We start from the raw sequence: 23906 nt of genomic DNA, 5'->3' as shown, positions 1-23906 counted from the left end.
TAAAATTAAAAATTGGTTGAAAAAAGAATGAGAAAAAAATGAAAACTGAAAGACTGAAGAATCGTGGGGGAAAAAATATGAATTCTAGATCACTATTTTCTCCTAGTGCTGGAGTTTGCAGTTATGTGTGATCAGTAAACTTGGTCTTGGTTGGATGTTCTTGTTGATCTTCTGAGAGAGGGACCTGTTGTGCTGATTCTAGAGTATCTTTGCCCCAGGTGGAATTGCACCACACTTATCAGGAGGCCAGGTTAAGTAAGATGCTCCAGAGTACTCTATGTGGCTTTCGATCCCTGAAGGCTTTCTTCACCTTCAGGACAAAAGAGTGAGAATGAGAATGGCCGCCTCCCAATCTCCAGTGCCACAGCTGAAAGCTCAGGGCCCCATTACTCAGTGTACCCTCAGGAAAAAAGAATCTATCTTTCTTGTCTCCCTGTTCTCTGGCCGCAGTCTGTGCTCACCTGTGATCCAGCATTTCTATTTCTGGCATGTGTCCCCTTTTCGGGTTTCCAAACCCTGCAAATTCTTGTGGCATGCACCCACACCTCTCCTCCTGGGGGTAGGAAGGGGGTTCTTGAGGTGGTTCTCCCACTTGTTGGTCCCTGGCTTGGAGATCAGTCACCTGACTATGCCACAGTTTGCAGTATATGGCAGCCCTAAGCTGAGAGCCCACTCCTGAGCTCACTGATTGGCCCTGGGTTCCAACTGATGCCTGGGAACTCTGCCACATGAGGCACCTTCAGCCTTCCCCAGACCACACTGTCCCACCTAGGATTTCACCTCATTTCACTACTTGAGTAGGGGCATCCATCACTGGAGCAGATTTTTAAAAGTTCTGATTTTGCACCCTACTACTATATCACTCTCTGGGGCTGGCTGACACTTTTCTATTTGTAGATTTGCAGCTTTTCTTTTCTTAGACCTCCACTTGAGTTCTCAAATGTTCAGAATGATATGATAGCTATTTAGCTGAATTCCTGGGACCAGATGAAACTCCTACTCCTCCACCATCTTGGACTACCCACCCTCCATTTTATTTGTCTTATTTCTCTTTTCTAAAGGGTATGATCTGTAAATGTAATCTATTCATTTTGGTATTTACTGTAGTTTCTAGTTTTCCCAGGTGCCTTGTAAATAGTCAGTAACTGAGGGCTTCCCTATGGGAAGTCTGCTTCTCCCTCTCCCTCCACTGCTCCCCTTGCTTGTGCTCTCTTGCTCTCTTTCTCTCAAATAAATTAATTAGTTAAAAAAAAAAAAAAAGAAACACTACTATAGAGAGTTTGGCCCAGGATCAATGAACACAATGTCATCACTGGAAGATGGTATAAATGTAGAAATGGTCTTTGCATTCATATTGTACCTTAGACTGTATTCATGTAGACTTCTAGTCATGTAAAAATGCCTCTTTCTTTATATTACCACATATAAAATTATTGGTGTGATATAGTAGGGAATAAGCACACACAATTATTTACAAACCATTAATGTAGATTTGTACTTTTTTGAGCACTATAATTTGTTGGGCATTCTTATTAGGATTCTAAGTAATATACCTTTATATTGCATTTTGAAAGCAGTGCATATTTCAATGTAAGAAGTGGGTTCCTATTGATACATGGTTTGCATAGAGGATAGTGTTTTTCAAATATGACAGTAGGTTAAGTTCTACTTAAAGACAGCTCAATTGTCCCTAAAATGTAAAAATTTTCTCCAAAATTTACAGCTGTGGAAGTTTTTTAAAAATTATTTTTTATGCTGTCTTCATGCAAGGGATAGTTTAGTGCATTTTACTGGAGATTTTCTGAGAACCATTTGTGAATGAGTGATTAAAACCTCTTTTGTATTTTTCCCTCAGGTATTAACTAAAGTTCTTAAATTACTTGTTAATATTTGTTTCATATCAAGGCAGGTTGATTTGTTTTACTAGTCATCAAACATTAATTTTCAGATTATCAGCACACAAAGTCTTAGAAAAAATGACTACATCAAAGAAAATGTTAAAAAGTAAAGATGTAGAAGTGATAGAAATAGTGATCATGTACACACATAAAACTGAGAAATCACGTTTCTTAGCAATATTGCATTCTTTATATCTTTCTGTTATAAAGATTCCACATATCTTTATTCTTTCTTCAACATCCTCACTATATCTTTATCATGGATAATTATTTGGCTGATATACAACTTATTTATTTAGCAAACATCAAATTTGGAGCTGTGCAAAGTATTCATCATTATGAGTTTTGCTTTTTCCCATAGTCAATAGTTTTGAGAAAAGTACATTGTGAAGATGTGGAAGCAGTTGTGGGCTGTAATATTCAGAGTTACACAATGGGTCATAAACATGTAAAGGCATACAGAATATCATCCAATATTATCTTAATATTTTTCAAAAAAGTATTAGTATGTCCAGAGCAATAGAATAAACATTGTATTCACTCTACAGAGTGTATAAAAATGAATCTATTCATATGCTAACAGCATGTTGAGTTTAATAACCTAATTAAAAGTTTTATTGTATCTATTAGAGAAAAAAATCAAGAGTCATGTTTAACAAAATAAATAAGTGAGAAAGAAAAAAACAAAGCAATTAAACAAAAACAAAGAAAACAAAATGAAAACCCAGCCACAGTTTACTGAATCTTTATCATCAGCTTTGATTATTACTAGAATATAATTCTAGTAATTTGGGGCTGATTTCATGCCTTTTTAAAGGTCCTATGCAATGAACAGCTTATTTGCAGTAACATAAGCTTTATTAAGGAAGGAAGGGTTTTATTTTGTTTTATTAACTGCTGTATCTCCAGAACCAACAAATGTGCCTTCAATAGAAGATTCTTAATTAAAACTGAGAGCATGTTATCTTTTCTCTAAATTCCTAACATCCTTAGTATTTGTTTAAGTTAACTGACATGTACACAGTGTTTTTATGTACCTGATACATATAAATGTATGTGCACACACATACATACCCATTTACTTTTGTATTTAATAAACATATACATTTACATATGGAGATTTTACTTTTGGAAAAAAATTGTGTATTGTTATGTTGCAGGGACAATCAGGGTCCACCAAACAGTCTTTTACTTTCTTATTTCCCATTCTCCCTTGCAGAACTTTGAGTAGCTGTGTAGTGTATAGTTTTTTTTTCAACCAAGGCCACTGAAAGACTGTGTATCTACTCCCTCCCTCTTTTCCCCTAGTGTAGCAATTTCTTAATTATTCTGACAGAGGGGAATTTCCCAGGCTATATTTGCTTTTCATATTAAACACTTGAAAGTCTGAACTGATGTGTTATAACAGAGCCTAGCCTATTATTACTAATACAGTGGTTTGGTATGACCGTCTTGCTGATGTGTTATTATTTAATCTTTTGATATATTATGACCCTTCTAGATAAATTCTGATAAATCTATGATCTGCGGGAAGCTTAAGTTTATGTAACTTAATGTTCCTTGATAAGATCTATACACTAAATAGGTATTAATGGTATATTATTTAAGTAGATTAATGCTTAATTCTATCCCTTCTAAATGTCTACTATTTTCCCTTCTCACCTGATAATATATCTAGACTTGAAACTCCAAGTCTGTAATCTCAATTAATTTTTTTCACTTTCTTTGAGACTCATCTTCATAATCCAACAAAAAATATCTTCAATGTTTATTACTTCTAACTTTTCTTACTCTAAAACGAGGTGATTCTTTGAAAAAAATATACTAAATTTTCTTCTCATGCCTATAGACCTCTACATATGAATTCCTCTATTTTTTGGAAGCAGTGACTGACAGTCATTACATTTTTGGACTCACTAGTCATTCCTTCAATTACCTGTGCAATTTGGCTTTCCTACTACACACCATTCTCTTGAAAATATTCTTAATGTTTCGGATTTCTATATCCTTCTCTATTTTCTCTATCAACTTATGACTTGAAATTTCAGCAGAACTTGAATAAGTAGATCACATCTTGGAACACAGTCCTTCATTTCAATTTTAAAATATCAACTAAAGTATGTTTATTTTTCTTTGTGAACAAAATTTTGTCTGTAGTCTACATAAACATGAACTATTACAAAAGCCAATGGTTTTGCACCTATAAGTTTTTATTCTTCTTCCCTTCATTTATTTTTATCCACCTGACAGAAGAGAAGAATGGAAGAGTATGAAAAGCATACATTCTCCTTGTTGGAATTTGATTCTTCTAATTTTAAAGAATGGATAAAGAGTATATTATCAGTGAGAGTTCTGAACAATGCAAACCTTTGAGCAACCACACAGATACATGGACAAGAAAGGTACACCATTATGGAATTTTGAAGTTAAAGTACACTACAAATTTATTATTTTATGAAGTGCCTTTTTCACATCCTTTCCCCACATATTTGAGTATTTTTTGTGTGACATGAATTTATGGCTAAATATTCTGTTCTCTGTTTAGTTATAAATTTCTCCAACCTTGTGTAAAGTCTTAACCATCCTATTTCTGTATAGATGATTCATCTATCTTGTCTTGTTATGAGTTAGCATTATTGCTTTTATGGAGGCAGTAATTTACTCCCCATCTTTTGCATAAGCCTTCATTCAAACTTTGGGGATGGAATTGGGATGACAGTATTAAGAACCTAGGCTCACTTTTGCTCATGAGAAGAACTAGACAACAGTCAAATCAGCTTGAATACCCAGAAACCAACCTGAGACTGACAGAACAAGCTCCACATCTAAAGGTAGAGAAGAGGCCACACTGAGGAAGGTAGGAAGTGTGGAGATACAGCTTGGGAGAGAAACAAATCATAGCGGGGGAGAGACCTACAGTTCACGTAGAAAGGTTAGAGATGGACTAGCACACAGGGGAACCCTCACAAGGAAGATAAATCCTCATAGCAGTTGGCATGGAAAGCGAAAAGGGTCAAGTTGTGTGAGTTTTCACAACCACAGGGGCTTAAAGACAGGAGATTTATTTATTTATTTATTTATTTATTTATTTATTTATTATTTTTTAGATTTTATCTATTTATTCATGAGAGACACACACACAGAGAGAGAGAGAGAGAGAGAGAGAGGCAGAGACATAGACAGAGGGAGAAGCAGGCTCCATGTAGGGAGCTGGATGTGGGACTTGATCCCAGGGCTCCAGGATCATACCCTGGGCTGAAGGCAGGTGCTAAACTGCTGAGCCGCCCAGGGATCCCCAAGAATGGAGTATTAAAGGACAAGGCACTTGGCTCAGTGAGCGCACAGAGTCATTGCAGCTGCTGTTGGAGAGAAGGCAGGGAGAACAGTCCATGGACATACAGTGTGGAAACAGTGATCTGAAGAGTGCACACAGTGGGGAGGTCATTTTCTCATCTCAGCTCAGAGTATGTCCTAGAGAAATAGCATTTATGGAGAGATCCTTCTGGGAACGAAGAAACTAGCAGAAGCCATTTCCCTCCCTCACACTTCTGCAGAAGCACACAGCAGCTGTGAGAACCAGTATAGAACCAACACTTGTTACCAGCTTGCTTAATCTAAGCCCCATTCATATGCTCTGGTGAAACTACCCTTCCCAGTCACATTTGTCTCAGCGTCACACCAAATCTGTTCTCCTCCCCTGCTCACACCCTCTCTCCTGACTCAGGAGTCTTGCAGGACCTCAATTCCAGTGGCAGTGGTAACAGGTCTCATTGCATAAAGTAGACCAGAGTGTACCTAGTAAAACACAGAACACTTAGGCAAGGGAACAAACATGGCCCACAACATACAAAGAAAGCCTCTGCACATGATTTCCCTGAAGGATAAAGTGGCCAGGAAAAATACAGCAGAGCACACACAGTGCCCATTGGAGACACCTCCAAAAGTACCAGGCCCTAAGGAACAGGGGACACTGTATTTCTGGGCACTATTAGAACTCTTCTTCATAAGTTCATTCCCTCAAGAACAGGAGACATAGCTGAATTTCCTAACAGAGAGAAACAGGCACAAAGGCTCAGACAAAATGAGAAGACAGAGAAATTTGTCCCAAATGAAAGAACAGGACAAGGCCATGGCCAGAAATATAAGTGAAACATATATAACTAACATGCCTGATGGAGTATTTAAGGCAATGAATAAGGATACTCATTGGACTTGAGAAAAGAGTGGAAAACATGAATAAGACCTTTAACACAGAGATAAGGAATGACATTACAGAGATAAAGGACTCAATAAATGAAATGAGGAACATACTTGATGGAAAGAACAGCAGGCTAGAAGAAGCAGAGGAACAAATTAATAACCTAGAAGGTAGAGTAATGGAAAGTAATCAAGCTGAACAAAAGAGATAAAAAAGAATTATGCAAAATGAGAATAGGCTTAGAGAAGTCAGTGACTCCATCAAGCATAATAACGTTCATATTATAGCAGTCTCAAAAGAAGAAGAGAAAAGGTGGTAGACAATTTATTTGAAGAAATAATAGCTAAAAACTTCACTAATCTGGGAAAGGGAATCAGAATCCAAATCCAGGAGGCATAGAGAACTTCCAACAAAATCAACAAAAGCAGATCCATACCAAAACATATTAATAACTAAGCTGGCAAAATATGGTAATACAAAAATCAAAAGCAGCAGGACAAAAGAAGACAGTAACATACTAGGGAAGCCCCATAAGTCCTTGTGGGTTTTTGTCTGTTTGTTTGTGTTTGTTTTTTTGCAGAAACTTTTCAAGCCAGAAGAAAATGACATGGTATATTCAAAGTGATGAGAGGGAAAAATTTGCAGTCAAGAATACTCTATCCAGCAAGGCTATCATTCAAAATATAAGGAGAGATAGTTTCCTAGGCAAACAAAATCTAACAGGGCTCATGACCTCTAAACTATCTCTGCAGGAAATATTAAAGGAAATTCTGAATGGAAAGGAGAGAACAGAAATGACAGTATAAAGGTAGGAAACACAAAAGCAGTGACAATGATTATTTCTGTAAAAAAAATAAATAAATCAAAGAACTCACATAATAGAAGGATATAAAATTTGACAACATATATCTAAAACACAGGGAGGAAAGGATTAAAGAATGAGTTTAAATGTAAACAACTATCAACTTAATATAGAGTGCTATATGCCAAAGATGTTATATACAATTGTAATAGTAACTATATATCAAAAACCACTCCTTAAACATGCAAAAAATAAAGAGGAAAAAATCCAAATACATCACTAAAGAAAATTGGTAAACCATTGAAGAGAGAAAGACAAAGGATCTGAGAAAATCTTCAGAAACAATCACAAAAAAGTAATAAAATGGCAATAAATACATATCAATAATTACTTTGAATATAAATTGACTAAATATTCCAATCAAAAGACCTAAGTGATATAATGGATTTAAAAAAAAAAAAAAGACTCATCTATATGCAACCTACAAGGCATTCACTTTAGACCTAAAGACACCTGCATATTGAAATTGAAGCAATGGAGCAAAACATGTATTATGCTAATGGATGCCAAAAGAAAGCCAGGGCAGCAATACTTGTATCAGACAAAATAGGCTTTAAAACAAAGACTGTAGTAAAAGAGACAAAGAAGGACACTATATAATAATGAAGGGGCCAATGCAACAAGAAGATATAGCAATTATAAATACATCTCCAACTTAGCACTCAAATACATAAAACAGTAATAAACATAAAGGAAAACATAAAAGGGAATTTTAACACCCTACTTATATCAATGGTGAGTTAGGGACAAAGAGGGCTAGGTAGGGAAAGATAGGTAAGGGGCCACAGAATCAGGCTCACAAAAATCCCAAAAATGCTGAGGTGTAAGGAAACCAGCTAAAGGAACAAGCCAGACCACCCTGCCCTAGGTGTGAGCAGGGGGGGTATCTTTTTTATGATAGTTATCTATGACCAACAAAGAACACCTTGACCCCAAAGAAGTAAGCCATTAAAGATGTTATCACTAGTCCTTACTCAATGCTGATATCAATAGATGCCTTAAAAGGATTTAGGTTCCCTGGTTGGCTTTCAATAAAAGCCCCCAGTGGCAGCCCTGTCAGGGCCCCTCTCATTTCTGAGAGTTTTTTCTGTATCCTCACTTAATAAACTTCTATCACTTTACTCACTCTGCTTTGCTGGTGAGATTCATTCTTCAGCTCCATGAGACAAGAACCAAACTCCCATATCAACGGGTATATCATCTAAACCAAAAATCAACAAGGTACAATAGCTTTGAATGACATGCTGAAACAGATGGATTTAACAGATATATTCAGAACATTCTATCTTAAAACAGCAGAATACATCTTCTTTTTAAGTGCACAGGGAACATTCCTCAGAATAAATCATATATTAGGCCACAAAACAAGCTTCAATGAATTCAAGAAGATTGAAATCATACCATGCATCATCTTTTTCTGATCACAATGCTATGAAACTACAGGTCAACCACAAGAAAATACCTAGAAAGGCCACAAATATACACAGGTTAAACAGCACACTACTAAACAGTGAATGGGTTGACTGGGAAATAAAGGAAGAAATAAAAAATTGCACAGAAACAAACGAAAATGAGGACACAACAGTCCAAAATCTCTGAGATGCAGCAAAAGCAGTATTAAGAGGAAAGTTTATAGCAATACAAGCCTTTCTCAAGAAGAAAGAAAAATCTCAAATAAACAAAAAGCTAGGAAAAGAGTAATAAACAAAACAAAACCAGCAGAAAAAGAGGAAATAATAAAGATTAAAGCAGAAATGCATGATATATAATTTTAAAAAATAAAGTAATAGGACAGATCAAGGAAACCAGGGACTAGTTCTTTAAAAACTCAATATAATTGAAAATTGTCTCACCAGATTTATCAAGAAAAAAATTGACTAAAATAAATAAAATCACAAATGAGGAGGAGAAATAACTATCAACACCAGAGTATTACAAAACAATTAGAATATTATGAAAAAATATATGCCAACCAATTGTACAACCTAGAAGAAATGGATACATTCCTAAGAAAATGTAAGTTACCAAAACTGAAGTAAGAAGAAATAGAATATTTGCACAGATTGTTAGCCAGCAAAAAAATTGAATCAGTAATCAAAAACTCACAAAAATCAAGTCCAGGAACAGATGGCTTCACAGGCAAATTCTGCCAAACACTTAAAGAAGAGTCAACACTCATTCTTCTCAAACTATTCTAAAAAATAGAAAAGGAAGGAAAACTTCAAAATGAGGCCAGCATTATTCTGATCCTGAAAACAGATAAAGACACCCCTAAGAAAAAGAAGTACAAGCTAATTTCGTTGATGAACATAGATGCAAATCTCAACAAAATACGAGTAAACTGAATTCAACAATACATTAAAAAAATTCATTCACCATGATCAAGTGGGATTTATTCCTGGGTTACCAGGGTGATTCAATATTCCTAAATCAATCAACGTGATGCAACACATCAAAAAGAAAAAGGTTTAGAATATGATCCTCTCAACAGATGCAGAAGAAAACATCTGACAAAGTACAACACCCATTCATGATCAAAACCCTCAACATGATAAAGTCCATATACAAAAAACTCATAACTACATCACGCTTAATGGGGAAAAACTGAGACCTTTTTCCCTAGGGTCAGGAACAAGACACGGATGTCCACTCTCACCACTTTTATTCAACATAGTATTGGAAGTGCTGGTCCCAGAAATCAGACAACAAAAAGAAATAAAAGGCATACAAATTAATAAGGAAGAAGTAAAACTCTCACTATTGCAGATAACGTGATATGTATAGAAAACACAAAAGACTCCACCAAAAACTACTAAAACTGATGAAGGAATTCAGTAAAGCCTCAGGATACAAAATCAATGTGCAGAAATCTACTGCGTTTCTATACACCAATAATAAAGCAGAAGAAAAATAAATTAAGGTAATAATCTCATTGGGGCACTTGGGTGGCTCAGTCAGTTAAACCTCCAAGTCTTGATTTCAGTTCAGGTAATGACCTCAGGGTTGTGAGATTGAGCCCTGTGCTGGGCTCTGCACTTAGCATGGAGCCTGTTTATGATTGTCTGTCTCTCCATCTGCCCTAACCCCCCTCTTCTCATGTAAATGCTCTCTCTCTCTTTCTCTCTCTGGAAAAATAAAATAAAAATAAAAATAAAAGGGAAATTAAAAAAAAAAAAGAAAACAAAAAGGAATGAAAAGAGTCCCATTTACAATCACACCAAAAATAAGATATCTAGTAATAAATAACACAGAAAACGAATAATCCAATTAAAAATAGGCAGAAGATATGAACATATTTTTCTAAAGACACATGGAAAGTTGCCCAACATCACTCATCATCAGGGCAATGCAAATCAAAACTACCATTAGATACCACCTCACACTTGTCAGAATGGTTAAAATCAAGAACACAAGAAACAAGGGATGTTGGTAAGGATGTGGAGAAAAAGAAACCCTCATACACTGTTAGTGGGAATGCAAACTAGCTCATCCCCTGTGGAAAACAGTATGAAGTTCCTCAAAAACTTAAAAATAGAACTGCTTTATGAACCTGCAATCACATTACTGAGTATTTACTCAAAGAATGCAAGAGCATTAATTCAAAGGGATACATGCGTCCCTATGTTTATAATAGTGAAGATATGTCATGTCCATTGATTGATGTGATCTTTATATATATATTTATATATGTGATATACTATTACATATATAGTGGAGTATATCTATATCTATCTATCTATCTATCTATCTATCTATATATATATATACATACACACCATATATATATATATATAGCCTCACTTCAGCTCTGAAATAGAGCAAGAGATTTTTTGTTCTATAGATTTATATATATATATATATATATATATATATATATATATATATATATATGATGGAATATTATTCAGCCATAAAATAGAAGGAAATTTTGCCATTTTCAATGACATGGATGGAGTTACACAGTATTATGCTAAGCAAAATAAGTCAGCCATAGAAAGACAGATATCATATGACTTCACTATATGTGGAGTTTAATAAACAACAACAACAAAAAATGAACAAAGGGGTAATAGAGAGGGCAGGAGAGAGAGGGAAATAAGAAATAGGCTCAATTACAGAGAACAAACTGATGGTTACCAGAGGGGAGGGGGTGCAGTAATGGGCAAAATAGGTGATGGGGATTAAGGAGGGCACTCGTCATTATAAGCGTTGGGTATTGCTCGTTATGCCCTGATGGTGACGTATGGAATTACTGAATCACTATATTGTACACCTGAAACACTGTGTCTTAAAAACAAAACAAAAAATCTCTTGTTCTATTTCAGAGCTGAAGTGAGGCTATCCTGCTCCTTCAAAACATGGGGTTCCCATTTTCTTGTCCTTCTTGTGAGTTTCTTCTCTAAATTTCCTGATTTACTCATTCCACTCATTCCTATGCTTAATTGTGTTTTTCATGTGAATGACTTCTACAGCAATATATCCAACCATATAATGTCTCCAGAAATCCTGTTCTGTGATTTTTAATATTTTTGGATATTGCAGACATTTTATTTAGGAGACAGAAGTTAATATGATGCTATATATAGCCTGTTATACAGGGCACATGTAGTTCATTTACAGAGTGGTAAATTGTTGCCTATGGTAATAGTCTGTAGGCTTCCTAGAGGAATTTTTTTATGAGTTCTGCTGATTTATTAGTAATATAAATGTCTCTATCAGATAATGGCCATTTTGTAAATGGTAAGAGTGATATTTTAAGTTTAGGAGAAAGGCTGATGATCTAAAATGACCTCAAGAACCCACAAAAAATAACTTTATAGGAAAAATGTAAAATGTAAGTATTCTGTGTATTGTTTATACTATTTGGGATATTACTTTAGTGACAATTAGTCTTTTATTCTCATACACACTTAAATGAATATTTCATTAGTGAGAAAGGCATTAAAATAATGGACACTGTTCTCTGTTTCATCCTGATACGTTAACCAATCTGTTTTATAAGAAATTCAAACTTATAAACTTTATGTGTTCATTCTTATATAATCATATGAAAGCATTTATGATTTCTTCCAGAACTAATTCATTCTCCTACATATTCTTTCATGAAAAGAGAAGGATATGAGTCATGAATTTAATATTTGACCGAAACATAACATCCTCACATTGTACACAGACCCCTGATACAATCACTTATTCTTAAGTGAGATGTATTTGCTCAAGCATTGATACATTCATTTAACAGATACTCATCTGATGCTTTCTATGTGACAGATATTGCCTTTAGCACCGGAAATCCATGAAAACAGGGGGAATATTCATTATAATATGCATTCTAAATGATATCCTTAAATTGTAAAGCCAAGAACATTCTGGCAGAGAGCATATCAATTTCTAAGTTTCTAAATTTCTAAGTAACCTTGATTTATGCAGGAACAAGAAAAGGAAACCACTGTGACTGGTGCATCCTTACCAACTAGAAGTGTCTTGATGTCAATGCAGAAAAGACAGAATCCAGAAGGGTCTTATGGAAAGTAGGAAAGATGGAAAGGCTTTCCTAAATAAATTTTGTAACAGATTGGAACAGGACTTTATTAATAGATTACTTTGGTTCCTAGGGAAAGAAAAGCAATTTGTAGGAAGAAAGAATAGGAGCAGAGTGAACAATTAGCATATCTCCTGATAAGAGAGGAGGAACATGTATCTTTCTCATGAGTACTTGAAATTGGGTTTATATCACAATATGGATATCCTACTGAGGTGTGTCTATAAAGTTTCTTTTATTCTAGATTAGAGGCATAGAATAAGATATGGTGTAAAAATAGGCTGCGTAGCCCACTTCCTACTCTAATGATGAAAAGAAACAAAGGGATTAAACAAGAAAAAACATTCCAAAGGAGAGAAGCTACATTTACAATCATATTTTCGTTCCTTTTATTAAGGTTTTATCTGTTGTAACCGTGTGATATATTTTTATTCCCATTCTTGAGGTACTAAATCCTGTTTCTAAGGCATGGTGGAAGAACTTTTATAGGAAATTGTCTGAGGTTCCCAAGAGATCACAATACATTTTTAAACTGGTAGTTCATAAACTTTCACATGTATTGGGATCACCTGCAGAGCTTTATATATCTTGTTGGAGGCATAATTCAGGAGGCACGTAATAGGGCGCAATAACTCCATTTCTAACAAGTCCCCAGGTGAGGCTGACCTCACTGGTCAGGAGACCACATTTTAGAGCACTGTTTTAAAATTATAAAAATGTCTCTGAAATTTTAGTCAGAGAAGCATCATTTGTTTTGTTGTTATTATTGGAGTGAATATTCAAAGAAAATGGTGACTTTGGATCCAGAGATCATGGTTGACCATCGTTCTAGCTTTACCTGCTTCTGTTGTTCTCCTAATTATTAATACAAGAGGGGGTGTTAAAAATGAATATATTCACATACTGTCTGAAATCCAGACAGAAAGAAGATGAACGGAAGAGGAAAATGGAGGAATAAAAACAAGGAATAAAAACAAGAAGGAAAAGAAGAGGAAGAGGACAAGATGAAGCACACATTTGCTTTGACTAATTGACTGGAGGCAAATGAGTATTTTAAAAGATTCTTTTTCAGTTAGGTATGTCTTCATGTTGAGGGCTCATCTCTATAAGATTTTTTATTGATAACTTAATATATTTTTTAAAAAAGATTGTATTTATGTATTTGAGAGAGACAGAAAAAGAGAGAGAGAAAGAGTATAAGTGGAGGCAGGGGAAAGCTGAGCTTCTCCCTTTCCCTCCACTGAGTAGGGAGCCTGATGTGGGGCTCTATCCCAGGATCCTGAGATCATGAAAGATGTTTAACCAACTGTTATTTAGCCACCTAGGTGACACAATAACAACACAATTTTTTAAAGAACTTTACTGATATTTCAGACTCAACCAACTGTTAGGAAAACAGGATTTACAGTTTGGCACCTCTTCATTATTTTATGCTTTCCTTGGTCCTATATCTATAAGATCTTTAGCTTCCGTTTTTAATCTGGAACAAAGAGGGGCATGACCTCTTTGAATTCTGAAGTGAGGACAAAACTGTATATGATATGCAAAATGTTTAATATATTCTCCAAACTTCAGCATTGCTTGTCCTTCTTATATTCAATATCGTAGGGGATTTTTGAACAACATAAAACAAAATAAATACACTCTGATGAGGATCCCCCCAAATTCATGTACACATGGAACCTTGAAATGTGACTTCATTTGGAAAGAAGAACTTTGCAGATGTAATTAGTTAAGGATCTTCAGATGACATGACCTAACTCTAATGAGTGGCATCCTTATGAGAAGAGGGGAAGATGCAGTGATACACAGGGAAGAAGGAATGTGAAGAGGAGATAGAGGTTAGAATAATTTACTACAAGCCAAGAATGTCCTGGAGCCAGCAGAAGCTGCAAGAGGCAAGATTTCTTCCCTACAGCCTTTAGGGAGAGCATGACCCTGCTGATACTTTGATTGCCAACTTCTAGCCTCTGAAACTGTGCAAGAGTAAATTTCTGATGTTTTTAAGTCACTAAGTTTGTGGCAATACATCATGGCAGCCCCAGGATATATAATATACCATCTAGGTGTGATATATACATCAACCACCTCTGTTTATCATGACATTTACGTTTTATAGTTTGTAGATTATTCCTCTTCTGTGTTAATTTTTTGACCCAAAGTTGGTTGTCCTAGGTTTCTGTGACTACTTTAACAAATTAGCACAAACTGAGTGGCTGAAAACAACACATATTAATTCTTTTAATTAGCTTAAGGAGGCCAAAAGTCTGAACTCAGTTTTATCAGACTAAATGCAAGGTGTTGCCAAGGCTTCATTCCTTCTTGAAGCTCTAAGAGATGGTCTGGAGGCTGCCCATATTTCTTGGTTTATATCCTTTCTCTGCATCTCTCCAACCTCTTAGTTTGTCCTCATACCTCCTACTTCTCTGGCAATTGTACTTTCTCCGTGCTATGAAGACACTTGTGATTCTGTCTCTAGGGGATAATGCAGTATAATCTCCCAACCCAGAGATCCCTAATGTATTAACATCTGCAAAGTTCTTTTTTGCCATACGTTACACTTACAGGCTCCAGGCTTTGGAACTTGGACATGTTTGGAAGACATTTTTCAGTTTACCACATGAGCTAAATTAAAAAAAAAATTATTATGCATTTCTCTTTTTGATCCTGCTATGCATTCATATGTCCTCCTAGTTATATGGAATCCCAATATTCTAGCCTGTTGACCTGCAGAAACTGGTAGAGACTGTAAAACAATAGCAATAGAGATGGCAAATAAGGTATTTAAACACATACAGAAGTCATTGTGCTCTGTCCTCTTTACCTGCCTCACTGCAGGTAAAACACAGTGAGTTCATGGGATGTGAGCAAAGGTGGCTCCCCAAGGAATGAAAGTAAAGAGACCAAGATAAAGATTTGCTAAACATTTGTCACATCGATATTATATGCACTATCAGGTAATCCAAGAGCTATTTTGGAACATTGTGAGTGCTAGTGTAGAGGCCAAAGGAAGGTAGTCCCAAGACAGGGCATTTTTGCCTGAATATTATTTTGAGTTCAAAAAAATCAAAACTGAATAGTTTCAGGAAAAGCTCTTTATCTCTCCCTCAACAATCCGATTCTACAAGGAAGATAGCTATTAACAAATACTCATCTTTACCTAAAAAATCTTATCAACCTAAATAGGGCAATGTTTTTCTTCCAAACATTTCCTTTCATCTTCTTGCTAACAGCCTTTTCTTCTTCTGTATCTTCAGGCCCCTGATGCTCTCCTTAGCCTGAGTGTGTCACATTGCCCCACTGCTTTCAGAATGTTACTCTATGTGCATTCCCCATACATCCACTATTAAATTTAATTTTCTCCTGTTAATCTATCTCATGTCAATTTGATTCTTAGCTCAGCCAGAAGGACCTTGAAGGGCAGAGAAAATTCTTTCTCACTAACACTAACATCAAGAAATTCAATTAAATTGATCTGGGAATAAAATGAGAAAGATGAACTAGAATGCATTTGAAATTAGGAGCCACAAGTTTAATCAAGTATGCCAAATTGTTTGAGAAAGTGTAGGTATAGAGAAGGGAGATAAGCCTAGACTTTTGAAATTCAAATGCAAAGATTCTATTTTTGTTTGGGTGTTGAAAATGGGAAAAGCAGCCTTGCCAGGCCAGTGAGTTCCAGTTGTGTTGATTGTGATTTCCCTTTTTTGAAGATGAACAAAGAGGGTTAGTTATCAAAGCCCAGTGTCATCGTGCTTACAAACTACATAATAAACTACCTAAGTTTAGATTCAACACCAGCAAGTTACTCTTTGACACCGTGACTTCTGTTTACTTTGTGTATTGGAGATAAAGTCCTGACTAGTCTGATATTGTTCTAGCTTTTGCCCTGCTCACAAAAATTAAATGAACTATTTATGTGGATATATGTATGTGAACCCAAAGTGACAGCTGAGGAGTTTGTACTTTTTTGTTGATTTTCAAACTTCAATGTGTTGTATGAATAGCATGCAATATTTAAATGATCAAATAACTATAAACAATTATGTATTTCATGTATAAAAAGTCATAAAATACAACAAAGGCTTGGGTGAAAAATGATATATGTTTTCTAATAATAACATCAATATCCTAATATACAAAAGGCACAGTTTTGATTTTGCTGCATTTTTTGTTGTTGTTGTTGTTGTTCTTTCTTAGATTGCTTCTCTGTGTCAGGCTTTTTTCTGCACGTACTTAAGTACTGCGTATTTGTTTGTATATCTACAGAAAGAAATAAACACACTTTTTAAATTCAAGGTTATTGTAAAGTTACTGAGCTGTATCTCCTTTATGAACTAGTTGTTCTTATAGTTTCAGTCATTTTTTTTTCCTTTATTATTATTCCCTAAGGTGCAAAGCAATGATAATATTGTAAATATTTTAGTGATAGGATTTTTGGAAGATCATTTCCATGGTTAATAACTGAGTAATAATTGTTCACTCAAGGTCATCATTGAAAAACAGTTCTCCGGCCTAAATGAAGAGAATGGAATGTTTTAGGCAATTGGGTCCATCTCACTAAGATGTCAGGGTGGGGGGAGGGGAGTTCACTGGGGCCTTATTAGGCACTTGAGCATTTATTGATCACTGCTGTCTGCTCAACAGAGATGCTAATGTGAACCTGGACCACTTTTTCCATGTGTAGAAGCTAATAACATAAATAAATCATGAAGTAGAAGGAAATCACATTTTACCTATTCTATTATGAATAGATCTCCAATGACCCTTGATAGAACGGTTCAGCCTTAACACATTGGTAAGAAATATACTTACAATGCAGAAGTACAAAGTGATGCCTTATGATTACCTATAAAATTGTGATGCTTTGTAATGAAAAAAAGTTTGTAGCGTTGTATGCACAATTTTAGATTAGTCATGTAAAGATATGGAGAAACATATTAAAAATATAAATCAAATTATATCAGCTGTGCCTTTTGTTGGTATGAATATGTAATATTTTGTTTCTCTCTGTATCTACATTTTCCAAAATTTCACTTAAATAAAAATATGTGTGAGATTATTTAAATGAAAGAAAATAGCAGGTGAATTGAAAAGCCTGGAGTATTTTAACATTGATAGTGCTCATAAAACTAGTAACACTCACCTTATAAGACTCAATCTTGACTCTAGGATAGCTGAATATTTGCCTTGCCCCTTGATGAATTTATGTTTTTTTCAAGTATTTGATGAGCCATTAGGAGAGAGTTGCTGGAGTTATGTCATTAGATGGCATGCCCCTGATTTCACATACTAAACTTCAACTCTCAACCCACAAGTCTCCACAACCAGTCACACCATCTCATTAAATGGTACCAATCTGTATAGACATATTTGATGCCTCTCTCTCAGATTCCTTTTTTCAATAAATCTTCTCTTGAATCAATTCTAACTATAAAATATGACAAGTGTTATGTTTTCTCCCCATATATGTTGCCACTTTATTAGTACACATGCAGTTTTTGAGGCTGCTGATCTTCTGATTCCTACTCCTTCGCTCCTCTCCATGCAGTCACAAGAATGGTCTCTAAAAGTGAATGTGTCATGTCATATCCATTCAAGATATTTCAAAAACTGTTTTTCTCTACACCAGAATGAAATTGTAACATTTTAAGAAAAACTTAGAATCCCTGCATATGGGCAACTTCTACCTTTCCAATCCCGTTGGATATTGGTATCTTCCTAGCTCATGACCTTCCACCCATGTGGGAGTTTAAGGAAAAATAGTACAAGATACATCAAGTAGAAGAGCATCTATCATAGAGAAGACAAACTGAAGCTGGCTGAACAGAGGTACATTCAGAGATGCATTTTCTTTACCAGCAGCGAATGATTCTTGCAGGCAGGTTCCCCTCCACAACACACAAAAAGAGGTCATCTATTTGCATATGGTTGACAGCAAACAGGCTATCCTAACTTACCTTAGTTTGGTTGTTGAGCTAACAAAGACCGAGGTTTGTCAGCTTCTGCTGTAACTATAGAGAGATAGGACCTGTCCTGGGAGTAAGGTGCTATCTCCAAATTGCTGGCACTTGGAGTCAAGCCAACTAGCAATGGCAGCTACACCCCTGTCTCTCCTCCCCGGTCAGATATACAGATATAGTGACATATACTCATGTCACACTGTATAACAAAACCAAACCTCAGATTTTGCTTTCCTGTGTAGGAAAAACCCCAGTTCTTCCATACTGTGTGTTCCTTCCCCATGAGTAGTCTCCTTTACTGCTCACAAAGAACTCTTCTAGTCATGAAATGCATGGAGTTTTTTTCCCCCACAACATGCAATTCTCTGCAATATCAAGTGGGATCCTACAATTTAATTTTCACACTATCTATCCAGAGATGTGATTATATTTCACATATTAAGGGCTCAGTCTCATGAAACTACAACACCATACACACATTTCAGACACAAGGAACCAACCCAGATTGCACCTGCGCTTCCTACCAATCAGCTATACCTCAGAGGTTCCAAAGATCCCCTCCCTGAGTTTGATTAATTTGCTAGAGTGGCTCACAGAACTCTGGGAAACATTTACTCATATTTACCAGTTTATTAAAGGATATAATAAAGAATACAGATGAATGGCCAGATGAGATACATAGGGAGAAATCTGGGAGGGGCCTGTGTACAGGAGTTTCTATTCCCTGTGGATTTGGAGAAAGAGAAGAAGAAAAAAGAGGAAGAAGTCGGAGGAAGAGGAGTGGGAAGGAGGAGGGGGAGAGAGGAGGAAGTAAACCTGGAGAAAATAACAAGTAAGTTTGGAGAATTAACACCACAGATGAAACTGCTTCTGTAGGGTCCTTAAATCTATGAATTTATTAGCAGTGTATTAGACTTTTTTATGTGGGATATCTGGAGAGAATGAGACAATTTTATTACCATCATTTTTGTTAATAGCAATTATGTTTTTTAAAAAGATTTTATTTATTTGAGAGACAGCAAGCATGAATGGAGAAGGAAGGGGAGAGGAGAGGAAGAAGCACGCTCCCTATGGACTAGAGAGCCCTACAAGGGGCCCAATCCCAGGACCCTGGGATCATGATGTGAGCCAAAGACAGATGCCCAACTGACTGAACCACCCAAGTGCCCCAAAAATTATATTTTAAGGTAACTGTCAACACAATTCTTAGGAATCTAGGGTGTATGTGTGGATAAAATAGAAGGATATTATATTTATAAAATAATTACTTAATAAAAGCAGATTTTCTGAACAGAATTAAGCTATAAACTGCAATTTTTGAAATTTCTATAGATGACAGGCATGGTCTTCTGAGTGTGAATACGTCCATTAGCTTTTATTTGTAGCACAATAGTACAGATATGAATGGAACTTATGAATAAATAGACTTGATTGACAATATTTTGGGTGTACATATTCCCAGTTGTATTAACCCATGTCCTCCAGTGTTTAACCAAGTAGCCACGAAAAAGATTACATAAATTTAGAGCACTCTAATTTTTCTAGAGCCTTAGATTCTTTTCTTTATGAATTTACATTTTTTATATTCCTAGTCTTATCTTTCAATCTTTAACAACAAATTAGCAAAGCATTTTTTCTACTTATCCTTATTTTATTTCCATTTGTCCAAAATGCATTCATAGATTTTAAGTACTATAGTAAGTTCTGTGTCCCTTTGTAGGGTTTTAAACTGGATTATGTGATGACGACCATCTGCTCAGGATCTCACTTCCTTTTTCCATTGAAGCAGCTTGAAATTAAAGTTGACAAGAATGGTTTTCTATAGGCACTTATCCAGAAAGCAAAGTGGTATATACATCCATGCTGGTCAAAAATATCTCAATACATATGTAAATTTCATATTTAATTATAATATTATACAGTGTGTTCTATAAAAATAAAGTGATTTAGGAAAAAAAACATAGAACTAATCAAAGGAACAGTACGGGTACTTCAGGAAACCTCAACTCCATATTAAACAAGTAATGTGGATATTTAGATTTTTTGAACCAATATAGAAGCTGATGGGATTATAATGATCGACACTCAAAATAACTCAGATAATTAATTACTTTTCTTAATAACAGAATTTAAATAAATGACTTCCTCCAACAGTTCTAAAGGTTGTATGAAAAGAGCAATACTATATTTAGATTTAGACTAACTGGGTTTCAAAGTCTATCCTGTGGCCTCTTAGTCTGGTATATTTGAGCAAATATATCTTTCTCTTTGTATCTATCTGGTCCTCTGTCAATGTGGATTATTTATAAAATTCAATAATACAGTATATTAAAATCTGTTTAGCATATTTAGTAGCAAATAATGCATTAAGCGAAGTGTTAAGAATATTTTCAGGGCATAAAAAAAAAATGCAGAGCTGCATTGTTGAAACAAGGCTGAGGACATAGAACCTTACCTCTTGGACCTTTCTTACACCCTCCATAGTGGGCTCAGGGGCATCTTTGAGGGAACTTAATACTGGTACAACTGGTAAGAAAGTCACTGCAATGTGATAGGGAAAAAGATCTTGACAAATATGAATCATTATACAATTGTCATATGTTGTTAAAATAGGGTGGCATGACTAATTAATTTGAGTTTGCAAAGTGCAGTTTCAGAATAAGAGCACATTCTCTTGATAGTAATTAGTAAATGGATACTGGGTCATGCCACCCAATGCCATTTGAAAGACCCAAGTTCTTTGTCCTGTTCTTCCCAGGAGGGCTGACTCCAAGCTTGCAGTTGCTCTCTGGGAATTGGCCAGAGAGGTTGACTTGCTCCAGGGTCAATTCCTCTTAAGTGAATAGTCAATATGAAGTACAAGTTCTGGTCCTTTCACCTCAATTCAGAACATAGTCAAACTTTGATGCCACTCTGGAATTCCCCATAATAGCAGGTCTTGGGATGCCTGGGTGGCTCAATGGTTGAGAATCTGCCTTTGGTTCAGGGCCTGATCCCAGAGTATGGGGATTGAGTCCAACACTGGGCTCCCTGCATAGAGCCTGCTTCTCCCTCTGCCCGTGTCTCTGCCTTTCTCTCTCCATGTCTCTCATGAATAAATAAATAAAATAATAATAATAAATAAATAATAAATAAAATCTTAAACAAAATAGCAGTTCTTGTCCATCTTTGAACTCCATGACAGTTCTATGTATCTTTATATGCAATCCTGCTTCCCCCATTCTGTACAGGTGTTGCTTCCCCAGTAAATCCCTTAAAAATCATTCTCAGTCAAAATCTACTTCCAGGCAGTTGTTCTAAAACTTTCTTTTTTTTTTCCTTGCAAGTAGCCATAGGAAAAAACTCCAAAATAGGATTTCAATGTTGAATCACCTACTGACTAATTGGCTCCCACTGCTGGTGGTAGATAAAATACAAATAGCCCTTGGGATGATGCCATAGAGCAATTGATAAAATTTTTACTAATGAAAAATGCGGTAGGATGTCTATAGCTGGTAATATGTCAGGTTTGAAATATGAGGAAGTAATTCTTATAAATATTATGGAATTAAATATTTGTTCTTGGGTGCCCTTGATATTTTGGTAAAAAATAATAAAAATAATTACCAATTTATGGCTTAAAAAGGAATAATTATTTTCCATAGCATGAGTGAAGAATACAGAGTATCAGGACCAGGACTTAATTATGGGGTAGGTGAGTTCCAAAAGAGTTATGAATCCCAGTAAGTCCCTAATTCCAGTTCAAGGATCTAATTTTTTGGAAGAATTGGGACCTGAAGACTACAACCATAATATCTAGATTGAAGCACTTGAGAACCTTGAGATTCCAGATGTGCTCTCAATCATTAGACCATTGAAATAGCTCACTCTTTTCTGTTTAAAGGGAATGCTTGATGTTTCCTTGTAGACAATGAAAAGAACTCTGCCTTTCAAGACATCAAGCTCCCCAGACAGGAGCAAAGGCTACTGGGCTTCTGCCCAAAAGACCAATAACTAATTCAGCCAGAGATGTGCTGTATCTACTGGGAATAAAAAAGGACCACACACAACTGGAGACACAAGACCTAGCTAGCTAACATGCACTGACAGTCATCAGCTAAGCATGCAACTGGATTATGCAATGAGAATGGGAATACTAATCTAGATAAGAAAGATTTTACCAAAGTAGAAGGAGGACAAAGATGAGTATATCTTTAAAAAGAACCTTAGAAGATATGGCTATAAAACCTGTTACAGAATATTCTTGGAGTCTTGTAGAAAATTATTAAATGAAATGAGAATATAAGTGCTTCCAGGAAGGATATAGAGCAGAGGAAAATAATCAAAACACTTAGGGAAGTTGCCATGCCAGCAGAGTTTTATTACATATGACTGACAAGCCCACCAGTTGGCTACCCTTCCATGGCAGACCACAGAGAATGCACTGTTTACTAAAAAATGAAGACCACTCTCGTGGCGTAATAGCATAATCATTGAGAGGTTTCATGGTTGCTGACCTCTTCAGGTTGGGATGACCGAGGAAGATGAGCAGTCTGTAGCATGAGGTATGAGGGAATGCCGTAATGATATGTGTGCAGAGCTTAACTGTAGGAAGCAAATGGACACAATTATCCTAATGAGCATCAAATTCTGAGTGACAGCCAGAGGTTTCTGACTTGGAGAAACGTACAGAGATGGTTAATTAAACATGGTGTACATAAGGCCAAGAGAGATGGGCAGCCAAGAATAGTAATACTTTGTGTATACAATGAAGATGAAATCAAAGAGAAGCACTTTTTAGTTTTGGCATATAAAGAGTTTGAAAGTTGTTATCCATCCTTACAAGAAAAAAAAAAAAAACTGAAAAAAACTGAAAATCAACAATTTAGCTCCATCGGAGAATGAAATCACTGGGCAAATCACCAGCCCCAAAACTCAAGATATAGGCAAATATGGAGACTCACAGTTGAGATAAGCTAACCAAGAGCAGAAGTGGCTGCAGCCAACAACTGGGAAGAACTCTGAAATGATAATTTTGATGAATTGCTGAAGGATGAGTATGGCTTACCTTGAAAACTCCTGAGGATATAGTGTTGAAGAGGTGCCCACATACATAGGTTTTGTCTCCAGGATATCCATATGGATTTCATGGTAAAGATCAGAGGAAAAATCTGCTCCTTTTCTGGGCAGAGGGAGGGAAAAAGTAACCATTTGGAATGTTGTAGAGCTTTCTCTGTAACAAAGTTCCATCCTCTCCACAAACTACTCTGAGTCTTACTGGGAGTACTTAAGAAAAATCCAAAGACAGAAATGGAAAAAAATATGAAAACAAGGAAACTAGGGGAAACTGAAGACTCTGACACCAAGAGCTAAAACAAATGCTAAACATAGGACAATTCTTAGCCAGATTAGCATAAAACCTGACACTGAAAGCCTAAATACCATTGATCCTATTTCTTGATACCTC

The 23906-nt window shown here is 35.8% G+C and overlaps 1 long non-coding RNA gene across 1 annotated transcript in view; it reads left to right on the top strand.

The window, feature by feature from the left end:
* LOC112661461 (uncharacterized) overlaps positions 1 to 23906 on the top strand; it is a 71774-nt gene that overhangs the window by 10638 nt on the left and 37230 nt on the right. Inside the window, exon 2 of the long non-coding RNA XR_003137726.3 lies at positions 4149 to 4300. This is a non-coding gene — a long non-coding RNA (uncharacterized LOC112661461). The remainder of the gene's footprint in view (positions 1 to 4148; positions 4301 to 23906) is intronic.

Source organism: Canis lupus, chromosome 18 (genome assembly GCF_003254725.2).
Source record: "Canis lupus dingo isolate Sandy chromosome 18, ASM325472v2, whole genome shotgun sequence".
Taxonomy (NCBI): Eukaryota; Metazoa; Chordata; class Mammalia; order Carnivora; family Canidae; genus Canis; species Canis lupus.
This window is presented reverse-complemented; position numbering and strand designations above follow the sequence as displayed.